This window comes from Siphateles boraxobius, unplaced genomic scaffold (genome assembly GCF_051911475.1).
Source record: "Siphateles boraxobius isolate OS27281-9 unplaced genomic scaffold, OSU_SipBor_1 25, whole genome shotgun sequence".
Classification (NCBI taxonomy): Eukaryota; Metazoa; Chordata; class Actinopteri; order Cypriniformes; family Leuciscidae; genus Siphateles; species Siphateles boraxobius.
The window spans coordinates 12,016,513-12,030,540 of record NW_027508866.1 but is presented as its reverse complement, the minus strand read 5'-3'; the positions used below and the strand labels follow the sequence as shown (position 1 = coordinate 12,030,540).

Below are 14,028 nucleotides of genomic sequence, written 5' to 3'. Positions count from 1 at the left end.
AATGACTGTTAATCTTGATTTTGCTACGGACATTGCCCTGCTTTTGCTTGCTTGTGAACTGACTGACATAAAAAGTCTTAAAACAATCACTCGGTATGATGGTTATATAAGAGATGATGTCATTAAAGCTGGGTGGAGCGACTCTGGATTGTAGGATTATGAATTCCAATACCTCTGTTTTCATGAAAAATAAAAATAATAATAAAAAAAGTAATAAATAAACAAATAAATAATATAAAAATAACAACAAATTTAATAAGCAATTCTTCAATTTATGCATCAAATTATATCATTTTACCTAATACCTTTAGTTTTGCATATGTAATTGTTTATTTGTTTAAAATATTCTGACTGGACGAAATGTTTAATCTGTCAGTAGAGCGGGTGGAGATTAGATGAAAAACATCAACTGTCATTAATCTGGAGGGATTGACTGTCTGATTTCTCCCAAAGCGGCTGGTTTTCAGATAACACCCACACCTCTAACTGACACAACTGACACCACTGCTCCAAACTTCCACCAACACAACAGGAACAAATGGAGCTGGACTTTTTTGTGGGAGAATACATGCTGAAACTTGTGTAAAAGAACATTCAAGAGAGAGAAATCACTCTGTGCAATGAAAACGAATCTGTATATTTGTGATCTTTCTGACTGAGTAGCTTTGTGGTTAATGATCTGAGCCGACATTATAAATATTGTCCGCTTGCTCCCAGGTAGAGGCACCCAGAATTTACTGGCCCTGAAAAGGAGGGAACTTTGTTCAGCCAGATCTTGAGAGGCAGCCGACTGAAATCTTGAACATATATCCACTGCAATTTCCTGTCTTTCAAAGCAGGCTAATATCATCTGTCAGGGGTTTTTGCACTGGCCATATCTCCTCCAAGCTTGGAGATCCATAACTTACTCAAACAGCAAGAACTATGGGACAGCGTTCTGGGAATCTCCATCGCAAACCAGGATTAGTTCCATTCTGCAGTGCAAATAGCTCAAACAGAAAAAGTTTCAGTATTTTAATTGGAGATAATTAAGTATCATCTTATATGTCCATCTGTGTAATAACCAAACATATGGTGCTCATACAGCTAAGACAGTGAAGTGTAATTAAAGATCCCTGGTAACTGCACTCGTTAATCTTTATATAAAGTGTAATAAGATGCCACGTCTAGTCCACTCGGCTCAGATGGAGCCTTCAGGCACCGTCCTCTTTCTGTGTCCAGTTATGTAATTCAGCATCTCGCTGCAATTGCAGAGAGGAAGAGTGCTCGTGCCGCAGGAAACATGACTCAACAGAATGCTGTCAGGATACCGCAGGCAGTAGAGAGAGAGCGGGATTCAACAGAGAGAAAGAAAAGATCTTGCTCAACCTATGTCACTGCCTTGTACAGGTCATTACTCAGATTTGGGAGTATAGAGCTATACACTATGGGACTTGTTTTTTTTTTTTTGTATATGGGAGAATACATGCTGAAACTTGTGTAAAACAGAAGTTAAAGACATAAACTGTGTGCGATGAAAAAGCTTTTGTATGTTTGTGATCTTCATGACAGAGTAGCTTTGAGTTTAGAGCTCCACTATGTTAATTCTTACATTCATGAGCTAGTCACCCTATAGAGGATTTATTTTTATTTTTATATAAGTGGTTCCTCTTTTAAATCTCAGGCTCAGGCTATAAAATATAGACATTATTAAAGCCCAGACACATCTTACCCCAGTTATGCTCAGTTATTTAAAGATCCCAGTGGTGAAAATCAAGTTTTTAATGTTGTTTATATGTCTATGTGGTGTTTTTAATATGCTTTAAGACAAACCATGTGCAAATTCATAAGTCGACACCATTGCTGAGTATTTTCTCCTTAAAACTGCAGTAAAAAAAAGTCTCAAAAACACCAGAGTTTCTTACGTCACAAACTACCTTATAACCAATCACATCAGGAGGGGGGCGGGCTTTAACATATCGTCTCAAGGGCCAGGTTATCCCGGTAAATTTTTCTGTTAATATGAAAAATTGGGTCATTTAGCAATATAGGGGGTGAATTTTGGGTCAATTTATATTAAATGAAGTAAGGGTGTAGAGTTACATTCAATCTATTTTAAGGCATGAAGACATTTTTTTAAGGGATACAATTATTGATTACAGGGGGACTTTAAGTATAAACTTTTTCTCAGGTGTTTCTCCTACAATAATCTTAGAGAAATAAAAATAGAAACAAATGAGGGAGAAATAAAACTGAAAAAAAAACCTGAATAAAATGTATGTGTACAAAGTGTAGACCAAATTAGACCATTAGACCAAATGTGTATGTGCATATTTAAATTTTAAAGCTTTTTCAGTTTAGTCTATTTTTTCTAACTAAAAAACAGAAGAAATGCAACAAAAATATTGTGTCTATGAAAAATAATGTAATGTAAATGATATTAAAACAATTGTATTGAATTAGAAGACAAAATAAAGTACAAACTTTAGACGTTTGGGGTATATTCTTAAATCCTTAAAGTAGAAAAACAATCAAGATATTAAAAAGGCAAATTTCGAACTAACCCACTGAGGTCACATGGACTACTTTGATGATGTCTTTATTGCCTTTCAGGACAGTATAACGTACATAGATTTTCAATGGAGGGACAAAAAGCTCTCGGACTGAATCTAAAATATCTTAAACTGTGTTCTGAAGATGAACGGAGGTCTTACGGGCTTGGAACGACATGAGGGTGAGTCATTAATGACATAATTTTCATTTTTGGGTGAACTAACCCTTTAATACAGAACTTCCCTTGCTAAATACAAAATGAGGCGTGACATTGAATTTCCTATCCAGTGATTAAATATCAACCACAGAAGATCAATGCAAACTTAAGAAGCATGTTGTTAACTTCTATAAATTGGAGAGAGGTGCACGTGACACTATGCTTTCTAAGTGTGTGAGAGGGGCTCTTAATCGAGCTTGGTCCTGACAGTGGACCATGAATACTGATCCACATGTCCATATCTTACTCTCTCCTTCTCTCTCTCTCTCTCTCTCTCTGGATGTGGAAATGTTCCTGGAGGGAATGCCTGCATAGCTGACATATGACGGGCCAGAAATAATCTGATCCTTCAAATAATACTGTTTATGTGTGTGTGTTTTCAGAGGAGATGCTCAAAAGAACACTTAATGCCTTAAGCATATAAACAATACCAACAAACAGGTCAAATACTTCTGAGTTTAATAAAGTACTTGCCATATGTAAAGTGGTGTGTTTTAACAAAGCTAATGCTCGTGTGCTTTTCGTGGATGGGTGTGAGTCACCCTGAGGACAGGCCTCTGATGCTTCAATGGAAAAACTCACTTATACAGTATATTTGTCAATTTAGAAGTATAAATTATGCAGCAGTGTCCTTGTTCTGTGGCTCAGGACTAAACAAATGTTTTTTTGAATAGTGAAAGGACCAGACTCCTGAGAGTTCAGAGGGGTAGCGGTTCTGGTGGGCTATACTCATGCTTCACAAATAACCAGAGCAAACATGGAATAACAAAACACTGCCAAAGGCATTACGAGATACATTAGATTATTATAATGTGCTAACAGCATTAGATTTTTCTTTGGATTTTAGGTGTGTAATCTTTATTTTGTTACATTTTTTTCACCTCCCCTAGCTTAATGTGCACAGACGACTTAAAGTAAGCCAAGACTTCCTGAGAAGTGTGACTGTGGCGTTTTCAACATGCCCGGTTTATCATCTAGAGGCTCAACCAATGGGTTTGGGGCGGGACAAGCTGTTGGGAAAGAATCTTTATTTCTCCAATTCCAATTGGTGCCACACATCCGTGTGAAACAGATTATCAAAAAAGAAAAAATGTTGGGGAGGGACTTGGTTCTATCCATTTCAATTTCTTGTAGTCAATTGTAAGAAAGGGGCTGGATTTAAGGATTGGAGAAGTCCGGTATACATCACCAGAGAGAAGTCTGAGTTATGAACTTGATAAAAAATTACAAGGTCAAAACAGTTTTAAAAAATAAAAAATGCAAGGACTAATCGTTCACAATAAAATCAACGCCTGCCCACTTTTCCAGTGGAAAAGTACTTTTTTATAAACCGTTATAAGCCATGAACCAATGAAATTATCTACGAGTTGAATTATAACATTAAAAACTTTGATCTGAAACAAAAAAAGTATTTGAAAACCGGACAAAAATACAAGACTTAATGGCTTTAGTGATAGAAAGAACTACAATCCCATGAAGCATTGCGAACAGCATAATCAAATAAAAAATGATGGAGCAATATAAAACTGATTTAGGGTGATTCTTTTAAATAGGGTTTTAATAGATTCCTGTTCTTATTGTGCACGATTCAGTGTGTTATTCCAAAGACGCTTCCAAATTTGTCTTTGTAATGCTTTTTTAAAATTCAAATTCATCAAAATTATACTTTTCTATTTCAGTGACATCATGTGAGCTTCTTTAGTGTATTTTAAAGTATTAACCAATCACAAGCTATTCAAAGTATATTATTTAGCAAACTTGTATTCAGGTCTGGCTTCATTTTTGTATGTATGACCTGCTTTTGATAATCCAGCCTATTTCCAATGGATAATTATTTTCCGGTTGAATAACATGGAAATCCATCACATTGTGCAATTAAAATCTGTTACAAATGTGGTTCTATGTTGGCAGCTGGGGGTTAGCATATAATATGAAACATTATCAAAGTTAGCATGTGATGTTAAACCAAGAAGGGTCAATTGACTTGAATTAGCAAAATAGTTGTGCTACCAAACAGGATCATTAAATCTGACTGTATTTCTTCAGCATTTATAGTTCACCACCAGTAAACTCACACTGTGTGGCAATATTTTTTCAAGTTCTCCTGACCCTTTTTAATTCCTTCTTTCCTCCATGTATCTCTCGCTCTCTCGTTCTCAGAAACGCCTTCATAATGAAGGAACAATAGTCAATAGTGTCTGTAACCAAGCCAAGAAAGACTCATTCTCCCTCAGACCACTTACATTGACAGAGATAACACAACACTCCGATCTCTGGAGAATAGTTCAGATTCAAAATAAACCCCCTACAGCCCAGCGGAGAAGTAAGATGACTTGAGAATGCTTAAAATGATTGTTTTGATGAGGATATGCATGTTGTCATGCTTGTTTTTATCACATTTACAGCACGCTTGGTCACATCAAACACAGAGGATGACTTTATGCACACTAAACTCTGATATACATTTCTGTTTAAAGTCAGAGAGATCAGGCATGAATAGTGTTTGTCATTTTTCATTTTTACACTTGCATGTGTCCAAATAATAGTGTGACTGAGTAAAAAACATCTAAAGCCATCTGCCAAAGAAATAGACTTCAGGAAGTTTTCCTTTTGAATAAAAAACAAAGAGTGCACATATTTTAGGTACAATAAGACACATGAATCAGAGAAAGCTTTTAAATAGAAACTGGTTAGTGTTTGTATTGTGATTATGAATGTCACGTCAAAATAGCTGTAAGTTTAAGTGCGTTTATGAACTGCTTTTGCTGCTTGGGTCTCTATAAACAACGTTGAATGAGCTATACTGGTTCTATTGACCGTATTAATGACATGTCGACATCACAAACTTATCACACCCAACAGACGAAACACACATCGCAAGTCAAAAGCTTTCTCCCGTACACACACACAAACAAGACACATAAGAATACCCTAAAGGGGAAGGTTAGGTAGAGTAATGGTCACTCGGGCAGCCATTACTAGCAAAATAAAGGCTGTATGTCACTAGCGAGGCCTTTAATGCGATCCTACAGTGGAAAGAGCACAAGAACACACACACACACACACACACACACACACACACACATAAAAAAAGACCATGAATGGCAATTCATGTCACTACACTAAAGCAGAGACATCTGTCAGCGGAGCTCCATCTCACAGCCCTTACATCCCTCATAATCTCCAACCAAATAACGTGAAATGCCATTTATGAGAATCCCTGTTTGACCTCCCAGTATCAATAAAGGGGAATTGTACAGTCAAACCTGAAGTAAAATCATTCTGAAAAAGCATTTTATTTGGTTTTATCAATTGAAAAAAAAAAGCCTTTTGAAATGCTTTTGAAAAGTCTCATTTATCATTTAAATTATACAATATTTTATAGCTCTATACTCATGTCATCACTTGTCTCATTGTGTCTACTTTTATTTGTCTAAGTATAGGTAAGAGCAGTATTGTTAATTAAAATATTTCAGTTAATTAAAATAAAGGTGAAATAAAGTAAAATAAAATATAAATATCAGATGAAAAACTTAAACTTAAAAAAAAATACAATTACTAATGGTGCCTTGGCAACTAACTGAAATAAATTACTAAATTTAAAATTGAAATAAAAATAAATTAAATCTAAATAGAAATATTTAAAAAGTTTTGAAAAGCGCATCAAAATGACTAAAACGTAAGCACTACTAAAATGAAAACTGATACAAAAAGCTAATTTAAAATATTAATAAACACTCAAACATAGGCTACTATACTATAGGCTAATAGAACATAACAATATAAATAATAACGCTGCAAAGTTAGGAGAAAAGTGAACTGATAGACAAATGAATCATATCTGAGAACTCATTTTCACATGCTAATTGTTTTGAACTTAAAAATATCAACCATATGAGGAATATAATTTCCATTTTAGGAACCATCAAGGCAAATTAAAACAGACAGCACATCAACAGCTGTATTTTAGTAATGTCAACCTAAGAAAAATGATAATGAGTGTCACCAGTCATGCACTGATTGCACTGTTGTGTTGTCATTATTACATTATTTATAGCTGTCTGCTATGATGATCACTATGACTGTACCTGTAATATCATGTCACTGTAATAGGGTGTGCCATTTAAGTCAATAAATGCTACCAAAACAAAATTTTATTCTTACTAGCCTTAATTAAGCCTTCATTGAGATGTATCACACATCTTCTGTCTACAGACACTTCCTATCATTCCTAAGAGACAGGAAGCCACTGTGGCATTATTTGAACACACTCGATTTTACAATTCAATTTGAAGCCATCCATTTAAAATCCCAGTAACAAAAACTGAATGTTTCCACCTTTGTGACTCGGATCAGTAAGTACAGGCAGCAAAGCAGGTGATATTGAGGAGAGAGCTGACAAACACGTCAAAGGAGACACCTAACATACTTGTGTTTACACACACACACGCACACACACACACACACACACACACACACACACACACACACACACACACACACACACACACACACACACACACACACACACACACACACACACACACACACACACACACACACACACACACACACACACACTCATCTACGTGCACATCCATTGAGACACAGCCCATTTCACACAAGGCTGGCGGGGTGTTTGTGATAATGTCCGTTCACTCGTGTGTATGTGTGTGTGTTTGTGCATGAGTGTGTCAGAGATGCCCAGCTGACTGAAAGGGAGAGGCCAGACTCTGCAGTAAATTATCCATCACAGTCAACCACAGCTTGAAAAGATGCATTCAAAACATATGGAGAGTTGAAAGAAAGTGATGGTGGCACGACACAAGAAGAGAGAAGGAGGGAAAAGGGGGGAGCTCCCCGACGCCGTACTCACGTGAGATCTCGCAGCTGACAGACAGAGATAGAGGGATGAAAAAGGGAAAGAGAAAGATACGGACAGGTCTCAGCGAAGCATCCGAGCACAGACCCGTCCAGTCTTACAGCCCCTCATCCCAAAAGATTAAAGGAGCAAATCTAGAAAGCAGGAAAGACTAGCAGACAGAAGAGAAGAAGCAGAAGCAGCAGCGGCAGCAGGGTATGTTAGCAAGCGAGGCTGTATAATGTGTGTGAGAAAGAAAAGAGAAGAGAGAGAGATGAGGAGGGAGGGTAAGGCAGATAGTGGAAGGCAATTGGCTGAAAAGAAAGGAGGTGGGGATGTGGTCAGCCAATGCTCTGAGTGAAGGTGCAAGGCAACAGGAAAATGGGAGATGGAGAACACATCCTTTAGATACAGAGTAATCTCTCTTGCTCTCTCTAAAGGTGATGATACACAGGGCAACTTTTTGAGCAATGTCGCTGGGCAATCTTGCCGAGCGATTGTTGCTTGGGCACTTTCACATTAAAAATGGGCAATAAATTTCGATCTGGATAATTTCGATCGGTCGTGGGCCCTGTTGCCCGTTGACGGCAACATTGCTCATCAACATTGCCCAAAAAGTTGCCCTGTGTATCATCACCTTAAGGGTTGCCACAATACCATAAACACTGCCAAAAAAACCATTATTTTTGTCTTGTTTTCAAGTACAAATATTAAACATCCTCAACATGAAATCAAAAAGTATTTTGTGAATAATTCATTGGTGCATTGCATTCCCAAGAAGTCTTTGTATTCTTAATCTTTCATCTTTCCCCCCTGCTGATGTCACTTAGGCCACACATGCTATTGGATAATCGCCAATCGCCAAATAGTTAATTAGATGTTTTAGCAAACTCACATTTGATCTGTCTCGAAACACTTTTTTTATGATTAAAGTTTGAATACAACATTTGTTTTCACTTGTAAACAGAAACAGAGGTCAAATTGGTTACGAACGGAAACTCAAGTTTGCTTTAAATGAATAGATTTAGTTGAGCAGTAAAATTTTGTAAGTAAACAGTTAAAACATTTGGGGTTGGTTAGAACTTTTTAGCACAGTGTGGTAGAATATATAGGCTATATAAATAAAATACACACACACACACACACACACACACACACACACACACACACACACACACACACACACACACACACACACACACACACACACACACACACACACACATTCTAATCACTAATTATTATGATATGTTGATTTGGTGCTCATGAAAAATGTCTTATTATCAATTTTGAAAATAGTTTTACTACTTAATATATTTTGTGGAATATATAAATATTTTTATTTTTGTAGCAATATAAATGTCTTTACTTTCACTTTTGTTCAATTTAATGCATCCTTGCTGAATACATTTATTAATTTCATAAAAAGAAAAACAAATCGTTCAAATCCCAAACTTTTAAACAGTGGTGTAAATTGTTTTCATTGAAGTACATGTACATTTTTTCCATAAAATAATAAAGAATTACATTTTAAAAACAAAATTGTATGACGCATTAGATTTACACATACAAACTGTCAATGGAGAAATAATAATAATAATAATAAATCTAAATAACAAACGTTTTTTTCACAATGTAATTTTAACATTTTGAAGATGTTTAGATATTTTTACTGGAAAATTAAGTAAAAATACTGATTAATAAAATAATTTTTGCAGTGTACAGCACCACATACGCACAAACTATGAGAGAAAGTCCTCCAGAGTTCAAAGGTGAATATCCAAGCAAATGAATGAGTCTCCTGTGTGATGAAATTGCATGATGACATCTTTTCTGCTGGCACAAGTGCTTTTTATTCAGTTCCCCAGAGTGCTATAAGGGGGAGGGTGTATTTGTATTCCCAATCAGGAGAAATGAGGGGAAACGAAGAGATCGCAGGAACAACATGATAGGAGAAAAATCGAGGGGACAAGATAATGACTCAGTAACTATCAAGATAATGATAGTAACTGCATGTGAGCTAATGAAGATGAATGACTACAGAGGCAAAGAGAGAAAGAGAGAGACATACAACCACTGTAGATATTCTATACATAAAATAAGACCCAGCACAATTACAGTCTTAGAAATTCCAGCTTGGGCAGCAAGGGTCACTTAAGTCACATCAGTCTTCTAAGACAAGCTAAAAATATCCTTTCTGTCAACTGAAGGACAAGGACTCATGTGACATCTTGGACTACCAAGTTACAACCCTTCCAACTAATATCACCAACATCTAGAGTGCCAAATTGAGTTCAATTCATCACTACCAACAGAAGGGTTAGTAGGGGTGGAGACAAACGGCTGGGGGCGTGGCTTAGCTGATAAAAGCATCAACCGTGTGCACGCTGAGGGGGGGTGGGCGGGGCCTGATCTCATTCCTTGATTTGATTGCATGAGAGAGCGATGTTACCATGGAGACTGCATCCAGTGCAGCAGAACCCAGATGGCAGACCACCTCGTTCGCCCTCCTCCTCATCTCTCTCTTCCTAAACTCATAGAGGAAGAGCACAGACCTGAAGGACCCAGAGTATAAATTGCATGTGACTGCAACACAAAGCCAGCACTCAGCACAGTGTGTGAGAGTGTGTATGTGTGTGCTTTATTAGTGGTATGAAGGCAGACCTCTTTAGAAGGCCTGAGGGTGGTGATGGCATAACATGTGATGCTGCAGATTACCGTGTCGTGGTTTTGTAAATAGCACCAAAAAAAAAAAATAGACAAAAAAAACCCACTCTGGACAACACTGCATTCTGCTCTTGCATAATGATATGCAGATATGCACAGATTTTTCTACTATTAAGTGGGGCGTTGCATCATAGGTGCTTTTGGCCCTGACTTCACTTTTTTTTTTGAAGATTGCAGTAGCATTCTATGGTGGTAATGAAACTTTGTCTGTATGAGTGTATGTATGTATATATATATATATATATATATATATACATGCATACAATTTTGTCACTAATAAAGTCTTTTCAGTATTTAGCATACTCTGAAATATAAGACCAATGAAAATAAAGAATAAACCTAACCCTGCTAATCATCACCTATGAAATATTTGTAAAGATGTTTGTATATTTAATATACAAATATATTTGTATATACAAAATTCTTAATCAGGCTAATTTCATAGCTAGCACTTTGTGTCCTAAATACACAAAAATAATTAATATTTTCAGTTTTTGCATTCTTGCATTCTCAGAAACGACACAAAATTAAAATATTTCATAGGTGATGATTAGCTTAATTTTTCTTTATTTTCATCTGCCTTTCATATTTCAGAGTATGCTAACTATTAAAAAACTTTATTAGTGACAACATTGTTGGTGGAAAAGGCAGCAAAACCAAGGGACAGGTAGTACACAAGAGTTGTAATTTGTGTAAAAATGTATATTCATAATTTTCATGCAGTTTTAATTATTTCAATCTTTGTTATCATAGTTTAAAATGAAATATTATTTTTATGATGGATTTTCATAGTTTAAGATTGCAAGTTCATCTAAAATGAGGTACAGTATAAAACAATAAAATCTCTAAATAAACATAATTTGAAAGTAGAGTAAATAAATGATGAAGATATGATAAAACGTTTTAAAGACAGGTTTATAACAAAAAACAAACAAAAACAAACAAACACTTGAAATGAATCCCTAGGACATGAAAGTGCCCGCACTTTTTTATTATGACCCAATCAGTCATAATATTATTTCAAATGAGTTATATTAACATAATCCCAATTAAAATGCTAAAATAAAACACTAAAAATGAAGATGTAGAACAGCAACCTAACATTATATTTTGAGTTTATTTCTTTTTATTGCAACAGAAGTACCAGATTTACAACTTTGATATAGAGCCTTTGCATATTGTCCTGGACAAAGGGGGGTATTGGAGTCAAAAAGGTTGAGAACCAAAAAAAATGTTGATCTAAAGCTTAGATAACCAACTGCTTGCATGTCTGACGTCTGTGATTTGCAAGACAACATTAAAACACAGCAAATGATATGCATCAGCATTGATCAGGATCTAATTATATTTAATATCTTAGCCTATGCAAACAGGGATAGAGCTTAATACTTAATAACTGCCAGGTATGAGAGATCTTTAATATTCACTAGAGTTAAAAAGGTTTAACTCTCAGCTGCCTCTGTCTGCACTAATGAATGCATTGTACTGAGAATGAACCACAGGGATTAAAACCATTTTAAAGCTCAGTCTTTCTTAATCAACTAAGGAACAAAGTTCACCTATAATAGTCCTGTCATACTTTACTTACTCAGCTGCATGTGCATGTAGAGGATACATCTGGTGTAATGAAGCAAGTAATTGCAAAGCAAGTGTTTCTCAATATCTCTACTTCATTCTGATCCTTAAAGGTGCTGTATGTAACTTTTTCACTCTACTAAAGCATAAAAAATACCATAATATGTTTGCATATATTGATGAAACATTAAGTTCACATACTTGTTTCTCTGAAAAACACTTCTACAGCCAGTTATTTTAATTTGAAATGTGCGTTTCCAGGCTGGAATGTTTGTTATTGTTTTGGTGTGTGATACTGCACAGTGCCAATTTGTATTGTCCATCCATTGCGCTCGTTCCTGTTGCGTGTCCTCAAACTGGCAACCCGTCTGAGCGCCATCCAGTCTGAGGAGCAGGTGGCGAGAGAAACGACGATCTCCGACATTTTGAATTGGACTGCAGTACCTATTTCGACTGCACCTTCAACACTGAATGGTATTTAATGTGAATCATTTGGTCACCATTGTTTGTAAGTCTCTGTTTTTAATGTGTGAGGTCAAATACAGGTGATATCCAGTGTTACTCATGACCAACGTATTACATCAGTGAATGGCTTCACATGCTCATATCCATTTTCACACTTTTCCGGCAAACATAGGTCTGGAAATGACTCTGTGAATGCCCAGCATTGTCCTGCCATCAGTTGCAACCTTAATCAGCTTCCTCCCATGCATGTCTATTGGACCATTTATGCTGAGCCACAACAGAAGAGTTATTGAGAAAAGCAAGTTGTGACAATCACAATGACAGATTTTAGTACCAAAATGCAGCATTTTATGCACTTGAGGATTCATTTCCCAACACAAACTATCATAATGGAGTTAAACGTACCTCCACATGCTGTTGCTTTCAGTGATCAAGCTGAATTAGAGTGAGGCATCTTTCTATGTGTGATCTGTAAAGGACAAATCATAATATCACAAAAATAAAGATTCAATAAATCACTAGGTTTTGAAACTGAGTACAAGTCTACTAGCAGTTTCCATTAACACAAAATAACGCATAAAAGAAGCAAGTCAGGGAAATGAGTTAAGTTCAAATGTGTATTGCCAACCTCAGAGATCAAGCTTTTATAATCTTTAAAATGTTTATGTTAGTTAAAAAAAGTTCTCGGAAATAAAAAAAGAACCCCCACCCCACCGAATTTCTAAAGTAGCCTAATGCTAGTTTTATGTTATCGGGTGACGTCGCTATTTCCAAACTCAGAGAACAGTCAAATCGTTTATTAAAATATAGCGACATCTCCTGGCCGCTTTTGATACCACAATGAATAACTAAGTGTGTGAAAAGCCCAACTAAGACAACATTTAATTACAAACGTAAACACAAATTATGCACTATTTAATTGTTTTAACAACCCATAGGCTGTTCACTGTTATTGCTTTAATAACTCGCTCCACGGCTTTACTTGCTTACTATGAACAAGGCATTTGGATGATAATGATTCAATGTCAAAATGATGTTTACATTCCGTCACAATACCAATATATTTAATCTATTTCAAATTTATTTTAATCATTTTAAATAACACAGCCCACACCGTTGGCTGGTCGTAACATGACTTCAGGTTTTATCATCTCGGGGACATTTGCTCCCCAGCCACAATGTAGGAAAAACCTGACTCACAAATTGAGAAGAATCTTAATTTGCTAAAATAACAATATAATAATCTAAAATAATAATAATAATAATATATAATAATAATAATAATATATATATATATATATATATATATATATATATATATATATATATATATATATATATATATATATATATATATATATATATATATTAAATGTGGCTGAAATGTTTTCCAGTTGTAGTAGTCACCCATGAGGCATACTTCTTTCCATTTCTAATATTAAAATGTTTGTTAAATAAATAATGTACTTACTTTAGGTGTCACAAACATATCACAGGTTGGCAGTATTTAGTCTGCAGATGTGTGTTATGTCTAAGAGAGAATTCTTAGTCCCCAACAAGTGATCATGTCCTTTCCTTCAAAGCTCGAGTTTTTTCCTCGTTTTTTTCTGATCCTGTTCTCTCTCTCTCTCTCTCTCTCTCTCTCTCTCTC

At 35.7% G+C, this 14,028-nt stretch overlaps 1 protein-coding gene across 2 annotated transcripts in view; it reads right to left on the bottom strand.

Annotated features, from left to right (window-relative positions):
* trim3b (tripartite motif containing 3b) overlaps window positions 1-13,985 on the bottom strand; it is a 31,428-nt gene extending 17,443 nt beyond the window's left edge. For both annotated transcript variants that reach the window (XM_077242697.1, XM_077242699.1), the window contains exons 1-2: window positions 13,849-13,985; window positions 12,783-12,846 (exon numbers count right to left, since the gene is read on the bottom strand). The gene's annotated coding sequence lies outside the window, so the exon portion shown is untranslated. The remainder of the gene's footprint in view (window positions 1-12,782; window positions 12,847-13,848) is intronic.
* Between the last annotated feature and the right edge of the window lie 43 nt (window positions 13,986-14,028).